At 45.3% G+C, this 13,987-nt stretch overlaps 1 pseudogene; it reads right to left on the bottom strand.

Moving 5' to 3' along the window:
• Positions 1-12,224, bottom strand: part of LOC144798023 (cyclic AMP-dependent transcription factor ATF-1 pseudogene) — a 61,407-nt pseudogene extending 49,183 nt beyond the window's left edge.
• Between the last annotated feature and the right edge of the window lie 1,763 nt (positions 12,225-13,987).

The following is a 13,987-nucleotide window of genomic DNA, read 5'->3' as shown; positions in this document are numbered from 1 at the left end:
GCATTACCGGTCGGTATTTACCGAATCGGTAAATACAGATTTTGACAAGGGTGCAGGGGGTGTCACTTTGACACCCTCTAGCACCCCCAAAAAAGATTCGGGGGCCATGTGGCAGGCATACCTGCCCTAAGGGCAGGTCTGCCTGTCATATGGCACAGGTGTGCATGCACACATGTGCATGCACACCTGAATCGGTATTTTACCATCAAATATATTTGATGGTAAAATACAGAATCGGTAAGGGTTGTGGGACTCAGAAGAGTCCCACCTACATATCAAAAATACCGAATAGGTATAAATACCGATTCGGTATTTTACAGATTCGGTGAATTTACCGATCGGTAAATTTACCGAATCTGTAAAATTCTGGGCCCTACATACCAAATCTTATTTTCCGGTCGGTAACGGCCGAAAATACCGATTTTCGGCAGTTACCGACCGACCTACATCTGGCCCCTAGATCCCATGCGATGAAATGTGGGCCAGACGTAAAACGTACCTTTTGTACTTACGTCTTGTCATACAGGGTCTGCTCTATAGAAAGACAATTCTAGGAAGTCACAAAAGGTGCCACTGGTAAGTAACTCTTCATTGTTCCTCCAGCCAGCAAGTGAAACCATATTGCCATGGTCGTTGAGCCGTAAAAGTTTACTTCACCTAGGGTAACACAATTCATTGCACTAGCACTGTTGATATGTTTGGATCGGTTTCCAAAACATACATAAAATATGTGAAACTATTTAGGGTGCCCCAAATTTGCAGAATCTTACGTTATGCTTTCCGTTGAATGACATCTTTATTTGTATTTTTGGGTGGATGGCTAGGGAGGGAAATAAAGACGATGAAACAGTTTAATATATGTTGCGTGAATTGAAGGAAATGAAGGTACAATGTCCTATGTAATTCATGGTATCTATAGAGTAAAAAGAGAAAAGTGGACAACTGTTGATAGTTTGTTTTTAAATTGATTCTCAACCATTTGTAACAATTAGGTTATAAAATCTGATGGAAGGCCATAAATGAATCGAGGATTAAATATCAATTGATTGTTAAAAGAGCAGTTACTGAGTTTTATTAAGTATATAGAATGTAAATCTTTTTTGGCACGCAATTAATTCAAAATTACATGAGCAGTAAATGTGTAATTAAATCTGCAAGGACTGTTTAGGCTTTTAGTTGGCATTTAGGAAAGAAGCTACAGTAAGTTTATTAACAAGCAGTTTATTGCTAAATCTGCTGTCACTTCGTGAGTATGTTGATTGAAATACATCTTGCTTTTCTTATGGGCCAATTAAATGCCTCTGAAAGCCTTCCAAGTAAATTAAGAAACAAAAGATATTTTATGTATTCATAAGGGTGAGGCAAAATGTCGTTGTTAGGTTTATCTTCCACTAAATCTCAACAAGTGCTTGCCTCCAAGTCACCACGTTTGACAGAATTATTTTTCTTTAACATGATTGTAAAACGATGTTGCATCGCCATTAATTAAAGGCATTGACAATGAAAGGTTTCTCTTTCAGAATTATGAATTTAATGTCATGTCTGGTGGATGAAAAGTTGTTAGCTTGATTTCACGAGTTGATGACAGACTTCTGAGGCACCATATTGTATCTGTACCTTGGTTAAGGGCCTACATCTCAAATGCAGGACACCAGCTCGCACCAGAACACATTATCAGTTGCAATATTGGTGGGGGTGGGGTTGAAGGGTTCTACTCGACGCAGTGAACATATGGACACCATCTAAGCTCTTGTGATGAAAAAAAAAATTGTGAAACCATAGTTCCGTTCAAACTTAGGTTTTTATATTCCATGTTATTTGAAGGTATATTTTGGATAGTTTTTTTCCTTGCACCATAGATGTAATGATTACAAAAACTCAGGAGCATAGTTTTGAGGGAGTGTTACACCGCCCTAATAAATGTATTATTTATTAAATAGTTGGGGACAGGAGCCTTTCGTCGGATATAGTAAGATATACTCCACTCCCTTTCACCTGGTCCTTACGCCCCCCTCATGCGCTGCTTCTCATATCATGATTAAAATTATATGCCAGAGTGATTGTCGGAAAATCTGAAGCTTACATCTCCTAGTCTTAGTGGCCAAGCTACGCCCTTGTAAAAAACTATGCAATGTGCCATTTGTTTGACACAAATGGTTCTTCCACATGAAAATTGAGACTTTTGACATCCTTTTTTAGGTCGCGCAGTTGAGACCTCTTGTGTATACTTTAGTATATACCCATATGTGTATGTACTTTGTGGGCTCTAGAGATCAGCCCTAGGACTTGTCTGCTTCCGCTTGGGGAATTTTTTCTTTTCAACTGCCTCTATTTAATTGTCTTGATAGAAAACGACCAGTAGAGGTCAGTAAAATGCCGAATTACGTTCTGCTGAGGAACTTTCTTTTTTTTTTCTGGCAACTGCCTCAATTTAACTTTCTCGATGGAAAACGATCAGCAGAGGTCAGTACAAGACCATAATCACTTTAGCATTCTCTAGATTCCAGTCCATAAAAATTGTCTTCCAAGAGCACCCGTAGACAATAATATTTTTTTCAAATATTGTATTTTCAGTGATATGACCACCAAAGGCCCTGCTTTTGTATTAAAAACAGAGCGTTGGACTATACCATTTCCCGCTGAAAGGCAAGATTTCTCTCCATATGTTCCCATACCCAATGTGTCACGCAGTTTGGTGCTTACTTTCCCTCCATGTTAAAGCACAGTAGATATTTTCAGCACACAGGCTAAAGTGCGGCATAGCTAAAAACATATAAGGTCCCAAAGGCGAGACCGATTGCACTGCAAATTCATGTTATTTCTGGAAATAGAGAAACCTTTTTATTTTACTAAACAAATACTTAGTTATAGGAGCTTTCAGCCAGCCCTCTTCATCAGTTGGTCTGTTATCACTTGCCCAGGTTGTATGGTGTAGTAGGAGGATTCTGACAGATGAAATGGCATGGATGGATCAAATGATGAGCTGCTAGCTGAACTACCATGGCTGGTTCAAATCTGTGATACACATTAGTAATATGACTGGCTTTCTAAGATTTCACTGAGGGCATCGACATACCATGAAACTCTAACAGTATGCATACAGTCACTTACCAAGAAATTGATGAATATTGTAATTATGAAACTAAAATATATCTTCATACATAAACAGTAGGATGTTTTAGACTTTCTCACAGAACTTTTATGCCTGATGGCACAAAGTTCAAGTTCAAGTTTAAAATTTGTATAGCGCACTACTCACCCAGAGGGTCTCAAGGCGCTTGAGGGAGGGGGGGTGCTTTACTTATCGAATATCCAAGTTTTTAGTTGTTTTCTGAAGGAGAGGTGGTTCTGTGTAAGGCAGAGGTAGGTGGGGAGAGCATTCCAGGTCTTGGCCGCTAAGTAGGAGAAAGATCTTCCCCCCATGGTGGATCTTTGGATGCGTGGAATTGTGGCGAGGGCTTGATTGGACGATCGTAGTTGGCGGGTGGGGGTGTAAAAGGACAGGCGCGTGTTGAGGTATTCGGGTCCTAGGTCGTAGAGGGCTTTGTGTGCGTGGGTGAGGAGACGGAACGTTATTCTCTTGTTGACGGGGAGCCAGTGGAGGTCTTTTAGGTGACCGGAAATGTGAGCTTGGCGGGGGATATCTAGGATGAGTCTGGCTGAGGCGTTTTGGATGCGTTGGAGTTTTTTCTGTAGTTTGGCTGTGGATCCGGCGTAAAGGGTGTTTCCATAGTCCAGTCGGCTTGTGACCAGTGCATGGGTGACCGTTTTTCTTGTTTCGGTGGGGATCCAACGGAAGATTTTTCTGAGCATACGTAGGATGTTGAAGCATGATGATGAGAGGGCGTTGACTTGTCTGGTCATCGAGAGGGAGGATTCCAGGATGAAGCCCAGGTTACGTGCGTGTTCCGTTGGTATGGGTGCGTTTCCCAGGGCCGGTGGCCACCATGAGTCGTCCCAGGCGGAGGGGGATGAACCTAAGATGAGGACTTCCGTTTTGTCCGAGTTCAGTTTTAAACGGCTAATCTTCATCCACTCGGCTACTTCTTTCATCCCTTCGTGTAGGTTGCTTTTGGCGGTGTTTGGGTCTTTGGTGAGGGAGTGGATCAGCTGGGTGTCGTCTGCCTAGGAGATGATGTTGAGGTTGTGTTGGCGCGCGATGGATGCGAGGGGACTCATGTATACGTTGAAGAGGGTGGGGCTGAGTGATGATCCTTTTGGTACGCCACAGATGACTTCGGTGGCCTCTGATCTAAAAGAGGGGAGGCGGACTCTCTGGGTTCTTCCGGCGAGGAACAAGATGATCCAGTCCAATGCTTTTCCTTGTATTCCGACGTTGCTAAGGCGTTGTATAAGGGTGCTATGACAGACTGTGTCGAAGGCTGCGGAGAGGTCAAGTAGGATGAGGGCAGCTGTTTCTCCGTTGTCCAGTAAAGTTCGAATGTCGTCTGTTGCTGCGATGAGGGCGGTCTCGTGCTGTGTTTGGCTCGGAAGCCGGACTGTGAAGGGTCGAGGGATTTGTTGGATTCGAGGAAGGCGGCGAGCTGACTGTTGACGGCTTTCTCAATGACTTTGGCAGGGAAAGGGAGGAGCGAAATGGGGCGGTAGTTCTTAAGTTCAGTGTGGTCTGCTGTGGGTTTCTTCAGGAGGGCGCTGAGTTCGGCATGTTTCCAGCTTTCCGGGAAGGTAGCGGTGTTGAGGGAGCAGTTGATGACGTCTTGGAGATGGGGAGCGATCAAGGAGTCTGCTTTGTTGAAAATGTGGTGGGGACATGGGTCGGTTGGCGATCCTGAGTGGATGGAGTTCATCAGGCGGATGGTGTCTACAGTGGTGATAGGGTTCCAGTCGCAAAGGTTGTTGGAGGGGGGTTTAAGTTCGGAGGTAGGTGGGGTGGACTGGTCTCCAAAGCTGTTATGTATGTCAGCGATTTTGTTGTGGAAGTACGAGGCTAGAGAGTCGCAGAGGTCTTGGGAGGGAGTGATGTCGTTGGTGCCGGCGGTGGGGTTGATGAACTCCTTGACGACGTTGAATAGTTCCTTGCTGTTGTGGGCGTTGTTGTCGAGTCGATCCTTGAAAGCTGATTTCTTGGTGGATCGGATCAGTTGGTGGTGTTTGCGGGTGGCGTTCTTGAAGGTGGCCAGGTTGTCAGTGGTTGGGTTTTTTCGCCAGGCTTTCTCGAGGGTACGACAGATCTTCTTGGATTTCTTAAGGTCATCATTGAACCAGGGGGCTTTCTTGCTACCTTGCCTGATTTGATGGTTTTTCAAGGGTACTAATTCATCAGCGCTGTGGGTGATCCATTGTGTGAGGTTGGTGGCTGCTTGGTTTGGGTCCGATGATTTGGCCGGAGGGTTTTGGTGAAGCGATGTGAAGAGCTGGTCGGTGGTAATTTTGTTCCAGTTTCTGCGGGGATTTGGTTGTGGGTGGTTGAGGGTCGTAGTCTTTTTGTAGTTGAAGTGAACGCAGCTGTGGTCCGTCCAATGGAGAGCTGTTGTGTGATTGAAGGAGATGTGCTTGCTGGAGGTGAAGATTGGGTCGAGCGTGTGCCCGGCATAGTGGGTGGGGGTGTCAACAAATTGTTTAAGTCCGAGATTGGCGAGGTTGTCCAGAAGGGTGGTGGTGTTTCTGTCGTTGTTCTTTTCAAGGTGGAAGTTGAGGTCTCCCAGTAGAATGTAGTCCTCGGAGGGGAGGGCGTGTGGGCTGATGAAGTCAGTGATGTCTTCGCTGAATTGTGTGCGGGGTCCTGGTGGCCTGTAGATGAGGGTGCCTCTGAGTGTGGTGTTGGGGTCGGTGTGGATCTGGAAGTGAAGGTGTTCGGCGGCTGCGAGGTTATCGTCGGAACTGGTCGTGATGCGGATGGTGTTCTTATGGACGATGGCGATGCCTCCTCCTGTTTGGTTGTTGCGGTCCTTTCGGATGATCTTGTAGCCGTCCGGGATGGCTATGGCGATGTCGGGCGTTGATGAGGCGTTCATCCATGTTTCTGTAAGAAAGGCGACGTCCGGCGATGTGGTGTCGAGTAGGTTTTAAAGTTCGATGGCGTGTCTGTGGATCGAGCGGGTGTTGAGCAGGATGCACTTCAGGTGGTTGGTGTGGGAGCTCTGTTTGGAGTTTGTGGATTTGGTGTGGGTTCTGATGCAGTCGAACTTGCAGGAGTGGCAGGTGAAGGGACCATGGGTGTGTCCTGGGGCGGCTTGGTAGTAGTTTGGGAGTCGGCCGGGGTTAAGTGCTGAGAGGGTTGCGGCGTCGTACGTTATGCGGGTGGAGTGGACTTTGTGGGGACCAGGGGGTCTGGCGCTGGGCGCGGTCCAGGCGCGGACGGGCGTAGACGGGCTTACCTTTGGCGTGCCTTCGGCGCGCATGGGGCGCGAGCGCTGCGCGTAAGCTGCTTTGACATAAGTGGATAGTGGGGGGGCGGAGCGAGGGAGGGTCAGCTGGGAGGCGGGAGCGGGGTGGAGGGACGGGCTGGGAGGCACAACAACAAGATGGCAGCAAAGCAAAAGCGAAACAGGACGAGGTTGGGGCACAAGCTGCACTGTCGCTATGATGTGGGCAGAGGCACCGGCACAATCAGGCACAATTCAATTAAGAGGCAATGCTAACTTTGCAGTGAAGCGCTACGAGTTAAGAGAGGCACAATTCAAAATAGACGCTATGTGGGCTATGCAAGTATAGCGCTACGCTGTAATCAGGCACTAATATAAATGCAGGCAATGAGAGCAGAGCGCTACGCTATAAACAGGCACTAATATAATAACAAGCAAAGAGAGCAGAGCACTACGATACCAGGTGATCAGGGAGACCAGGGAGCGTGGGGGAGCGACCGCTTCTGCACGAGTCAGGACGGTCACCAAAGAACATCAGGGATGAGATGACTCCATAAATGTGACTTAATTGTATATATCGGTTGGGCTTAAAACTACAGATACTTTCTGCACATTGCCCACATTTATCACACATAGCTATAGAGATTTACATATTTAATTTACTGAAGCACTTGGGCAGTGTTTGAGATCATGTAACTGGCGTTGAATGCGGGTTAGGCAAAGGGAGCAGAGGTCACAAGGTGTGCTGGTAAGCTTTTTGTGTGTCTGAAAGTGTGTTATAAGGGCTTGTTTGAACTTTGCAAGGGGCAAAGTAGATCTAAACTAGTTAATGAGGGTGTTCCAGGGAAGAGGTTTGAGAAGCTCAAGGGTTTGAACGTTCAGAGGGTTATATATTTGGTGATCGCAACATTTGAAACATTGTGATTAACAGAGCATATTGAGCATAGTGGTTGTGCCAAGTAAGTGGTTAAGAGAGGTAAGAAGATGCAGTGCCATGAATGGCATTGCACAGCAATATGCATTGTTAATATTGAAGCCTGTTTTGACAGATAGTCATAGCACTTAGTGTGTGGTCAATTATAGTATGCCTACTGATAGGATTAAGGGCCAGATGTATGACCCTACCAATTTTCGAACCACAAATTGCGTCGTTTTGCAACTCGAAATTTGCAACTCGCAAATTGGAATGTACAACAGTGTCTCAGGCCCTGTTTGCGATTCCTAATTGGGTTGCAAATTGCATGCCTCATTAATATTTATGAGGCAGATGCAATTTGCAACCCTATTAGGAATGGCTAGCACTCCTAATGTGGTCAGCAGACCACCGTGTCTGTGACTGCTTTTTAAATAAAGCAGGTTTTATTTAAATGCTGCCTGTTTTCCTTACAAGAAAACGGGCTGCATTTTAAAAATACAAAGAGAAACCCTTATGTTTCATTTTTGAAGGGCAGGCAATGGTCCCTGGGACCATTGCCTGCTCTTAATAAATATTTTCGTATCCATTCACAATGGTGAAGGGATCCCCTGGGGACCCCTTCCCGTTTGCGAGTGACTTACCACCTACATGAAGTAGGTGCTAAGCTACAAGTTTTTTGCGGCCGCAATTGCGGTCGCAAAAGAATGGTACATTACATTGTGACTTGCTATTAGGAAGGGACACCCCTTCCTAATAACGAGAGTCACAAACGCTATTTTGCAAGTCACCAACATGCAAAATAGTATTTGTACATAACAGGACCCTTTTTTGCAGACACAAACAGACAGATTTCCTGTTTGTGACCCTTTTTTTCACTCACAAATGGGCTGATTTTCAGTTTGCGACTGCAAAAAACGGTTGTACATCTTGCCCAATGATTATTTACAAGGTCCAAAAATAAATATCAGAGGAGTCCACTCAGTAAGAGTCCAGGGTGCAGGCAATGTTTCAGATATTATGTGGCTTCAATCTACCAGCTGTGGTGCTGAAGTACATGAACTACTCCTAATACATGCTGGAATTAAACTCCATGACTAGGTTCATAGCAGAGCAAGAAGATATCAAGGAGGCTTAAAAAAAAGCTGCTAGTGAAGGGTCTTGGAATCAGTTGTGGTTAAGATGTATATTATTTGATTTTTGAGCATTAATGAGCCTTAATGCGGACAATACAGAAATAGATGGAGGTTTATCATCCAAATACACAAAAACAATATTTCTGATGCACTGTAAGTTTTTTCTCAGTATGAGGGAGACAAGAGCATTTTTCAATGCCAGGACTGATATTGGAGTCCAAGAAAACGTACTGGAAGGATAAGGTAAGGATCACCCTGAATAGCACAGCCTCTCCAATACCATTCCTGCTGGTAGGTGAGAGGGAAGAAGCGTGTTTCTGATGGCAAAGATGGCTGCGGATCACCTATCAGAAACAAGGCATCTTATGCACCTCTATATGAGCCATAATTTGGTGGAAGAGGTACTCACTGGTTTTTGACAGATGCCACAGTATTCGCCAGTCACTTTTTCTTTAAAAAAATTACCAATCTCAATAGGTTAGCATTTGTCCCTCAGGCATGTATGCTAATGGCTCCTACCATTGGTGTACACCACAACAGAAACATCAGTTTTGTTACAGTACTCCTTTATTGTTTTCTAAATTGTTTAATTGTGCATTGTCCCCTGTTAGGTGTACAGGAAAACGGTCAAAAATGTGTACTCTCTCCTGCAACTCCTTCACGATGTGACTAAGCCTGCAAGTATGATGGGAGGGGTGGAGGTCTGACGCATGTATGAGAGTAGTTTGTGAGTACTCTCACCCTTGTGGCCTGATTGGGCTGTGCCAAAGGCAATGGACTAGGTACCTGGTGCACTACAAGGCTCTGTACCAGAATTCAATTGGCTGAATACCCATTGGCAAGCACTTTCTTTTGGAGGAAGAATTCAAAGGGCCCTTTGGCTCACCTCACCCCATTCCAAAGCTCATATTAGGTCATAAGTACACATTTTAATTCCCCTCCTAAATGGATTGCATTCAGCATCACTCTTTGGCATTGGATGACCCTCTGCATGATGTAAAAATGGGATTTCACACAAATGAAGAATCGTCCCTCTTTCAATGCATATATATACTGTTCCTGTCAGAATATTGGGTGTAAAAGATTGCTTATGTAATGCCAAACTGCAATGATAAAAAGATAAAAATGGAGCAAATCAAACATTTCTGTTGATCTCTATCACTTATACCCCCACTCATTTAACATAATGGACAGTTATCAATATATGTTGTGCTATCACATAGATGTGCGCATAACTCTAAGACATTGGGTTATTTTGATTATTCGATGCAAATGATGTGAGTCATTGAAAAGTAGTAGGTTAGCAATTATCTTTTTGCTGGTAGCCATATACCCCAGTATAGCACTTGACTCTCTTGGGATAATGAGGCAGAGCAGTCCAAGTCCTACTCAGGAGAGGGGATATGGTCCAGCAATCCCAATTCACTGGCACTCAACAACAACACTCAATAAAAGATTGTCTAGTCAACACCTTTACTTTAAAAAAACGAATAGTGCTTTTATTATGTGGCATCCATTTTTCAGGTTATATTTTGTGACAGTCAATAGGAGCAGGCCTGCAGAGAGTGAAGAGCTATTGGCCTTTAAGTGAGCTTGAACTGTCTGTACTTTTGCTGTAATTGCAAGGCCTTGAGAAATGACCAAGAACAAGGGTGTTTGACAAGCTGTTGCTATTCGTCTCTTGCTAATTTCATTACTTAATGTTCATGTGTAGGTAAAAGCAAGTGTTTGCACCTGATTGGACAATCATTGTGCAAATCCTAAGGATGTGGCCATCACACATGCTGCACTCCTGGAACACAAAATGTTATTCTATTGTGATTGCTTGAACACTTAATGCTTGAGTAACTTTTTTCCTTTTCAGAAACTCATCATGTATGCTGTGGAAATCACAATTTCTGTATTTTGAATGGATCTGTATCAACACGCCTTTTGGGTTTTTTATGTATAAAACACCTAGATAAAGTTCAGCAAATTGGACATCCTGCAGCCTTCCTGTGACTCACGTATAAAGGTGCTTATGAAACTTGACAATTATCTGTATTTCTTTAATTTAGGTTCTGCAATTACATACACACACAATTAGTTAGTACTCATTAAATTGCAAATGTATACATTAAGGTAGAGGAAGTACTGTTGGTGACACCCTCATAACACATTACACTCTAAGGGGCCGATTATGATCGCGGTTTTCCCGCATCCTCCGGGCCGGTGGAAGCCACAGCCGGCCCGGAGGATGCGGGAAAAGCGCTGCGGAGCCTCCAAAGACCCACCGCCAAATTAGGATGGCTGGTGGATCTTGAATTCCGTCTGCAGCTTTTCCACCGCGGTTGCCTTCCGATTGTGGCGGAAAAGCGCTAACATGGCTGGCGGTGTCTATCAGACACCGTCAGCCATATTAGGATGAAGGGAATCACATGCTTTTCCGTGGCTGCTTTTCCGCCGTGGAAAAGCATACGGACATTCACTTCGGGGGCCCGTTGCGGGCCCCCTGGGTGAAGGGGGGGTGGGGGGTGCACATGGGGGGTACCTATGGTACCCCCTGCCTTTGCGTGCACGAAGCGGCAGGCACCACGCGGTGCCTGCCGCTTTGTGCATGCAAATGCACTGCTTTCATTTTTTACATTGCGGCGGGTGCTGCTTCAAGCAGCACCCGCCGCAATGTAAAAAATACAGGATGTGACCGCCAGGGTGGCGGTCACATCCTAATTGCCATGGAGGGACCGCCGCTGCCCATGCGGACGGTCCCTCTTACTCAGGGGTGGCGGACGGGTGCAAGTCCGTCCGCCATCATAATAGGGCCCCTAGTGAGTCCTTTACCCCATAACCACAATATTTCCCACCTATAGCAGATGCCACATCACAGTATAGGGGATATAATTTTAAATGAGACAGGCCTACCGGCTTTGTCTGGGTGTCAGCACATTAATCGCTATAACCACTGGTTAAACTATGTCAGCGTAACACTTTATAAGACTTTTCAATATATAAAAAACAGACCTGCGGACTGCACGTTAGTAAAGTCTTGTTTCAATCTAACACAATTAGTAAACACAGTTTTAATAATCAATAGTACTCACTATGCTGATAACCACACATTGTTCAATATTAATGGTGTCAATAAAACATTTAAATTTAAATCAACATATGTGTCAGAGTCTTCCTTCACAATCTACAGGCCAAATGGTGATGCCTTTAGACCAAACACAAGGAATCCCTGCACTGCAGAGCCAAAGAGCAAAACCTCCATCTCAGAGTTCTTTCAATCAATGAAAAACCGTTCTCGGGTCACCTACATAGCTCTGTGGGTGAGTTAGGATGACTTTCTTATGAACATTCATGGGAAACAGTTACACTTCCTGCACTTCCCCACAACACAAGTCAAATGTTGGTGGTGCCTCCAGTTTTCCTGTGGAGAACACAAGAAAGGAAATAAGCACATTCCAGCTAGTGTATGGAAATAAGGGCACTCCTCTCCAGGACCAATAAATATTTTAATAGTAGCTTTTTGGCTTTTGATTGCGCCACAGTCTCAGGCCTTTTGTTTTTTAGATCTGGATGACCTGGTCCCACCTTCGGCAACTTCAGCCTCTGTGCTTTCCATGGTGAGCTGGATAGCCTAGCTCCCTCTGCCAGACCTGTTCTCTGCCTGGTTTCCTGTCCGATTATCCTGCTGGTGGGGTCCTAATGCACAGATTCTCCACAACCAGGTAGCAAAAACATCCTCCATTCCATACCCCAAGATCCAGAGCCTTCAGGCTTGTTGAAGCGCACCATTGCGTCTGTGAAGTTCAGGATCAGTCTGCAGAGGTCTCCAGTGGAACCCTCCAGGTCCCGCAGTAGGTTCATTTTACAACTGGACCTCAGAGAGCATAAGGTGGCCAGCACTACTGGCCATGGAGAGTCCTGGGGATCAGCTGGAGTCAAAGCCCTTAGTCCATCTTTGGAGGGCATCAGGCGACTTCTCCTTCCAGCTGGGCATCATTTTGCTATTGTCACACCCAGTCCAAGGTCTTTTCATCGTCCTTTCAATCCTCTCCTAAATTCTAGATAATTGGATAAGGACAGGAGATGGATAGGTAGCTTATTCCATAACCGTGGAGCCACGTATGAAAAGGACCTGCAACCAAACCTTGACGTCCGTGCTCTGGGCTGGGACAGCAAGAACTTAAAGCTAGAGCGGAGAGCTCTAGCCGGGGTGTACCAGGCCAATTTTTCTTTTAGAGAGGAAGGACCAACACCGTGCAGAAGTTTATGGGTTAAGCTCAGGATTTTGAATTGACATCTTTGGCGCACAGGAAGCCAGTGCAATTTCCTAAGAGTTGGTCTAGAAGCAGACCTTGGAGGCAAACCCAACACTAGTCTTGCCGCCGTGTTCTGAATAGTGTGTAATTTTGTCAGCAGATTCTCGTTAATGGAAGCAAACATGGCATTTCCATAATCAAGCCTGCTGACAATCAGACCCTGAACCAGCGGCTTTCTAGCTTCAGTTGGGAGCCGTTTAAAGATGTTACGCAGTTGTCGCAGGATCCCAAAACAAGTCCCAACGACCTGGTGTACATGGGCCTTCATAGAGAGATCCCCGTCAAGCGTAATCCCCAGGTCTCTTACAGTTTCTTTAGGCTGGGGGCAAGGCCCTAGATCCCGAGGCCACCAGTCTTGGGACCAGAAGGTCTTAGCCTTGCCAAAAAGTAAGATTTCGGTCTTACTGCAGTTAAGTTGGAGCATGTTATCACTCATCCAGCTTTGAATGTGAGTCATACATTGTTTAAAGCTGGAGCAAGTGTCCTGGAGATGATTAGATTTACAGGTAATAAGTACCTGTGAATCATCTGCATAAGACACAGTGGAGAAGCCGTAAGATTTTATAATATGGGCCAAAGGACGGAGATAGAGATTAAACAACAGGGGACTAAGGATGGATCCCTGCGGGACCCCTATGGAAAGAGGAATAGTGGCAGATGCGTGAGAGTTCATCCTGATGTAAGCACTACGATCCCTGAGATAGTCTGCGAACCAAGCCAAGGCATTATCTCTGACACCAACCTCCCACAAACGATGTTTCAAAATGCTGTGGGAGATGGTGTCAAAGGCAGCGGAGAAGTCTAATAAAACCAAAATGGCTGATTCGCCCCTATCCAAGGAGAGTCGGATGTTATCCACTACTTCTATTACTGCGGTTTCCGTACCATGGGCGGCACGGAATCCTGACTGTGACGGGTCAAGAAGAGCATGGGTTTCGACATAAGAGGACACACGTTTGTTTACCAAATATTCGACAATTTTACCAAAAAAAGATAATAACGAGATTAGTCTGTAGTTAGAAAAAACAGAGGGGTCACTCTTTGGCTTTTTAAGGATTGGTCTGACTTGCGCCACCTTCCAACTACTAGGGAAGGAGGCGCTCTCAAAGGAGGCATTAAAAATGCTGGTCAGATCGTCAGCCAGCAAAGGGAATAATTCACTGCACTTACTTACTGTGTGTGGCCAGGGCCTGTAAATCAAATTCTACTAGTGGGCCTGCAGCACTGATTGTGCCACCCACACGATTAGTCCTGTAAACTTGTATCCGGCCTGCCACTGCAGTGTTTGTAAGTGCAGTTTCAAACTGC

This window comes from Lissotriton helveticus, chromosome 12 (assembly GCF_964261635.1).
Source record: "Lissotriton helveticus chromosome 12, aLisHel1.1, whole genome shotgun sequence".
NCBI lineage: Eukaryota > Metazoa > Chordata > Amphibia > Caudata > Salamandridae > Lissotriton > Lissotriton helveticus.
This window is presented reverse-complemented; position numbering and strand designations above follow the sequence as displayed.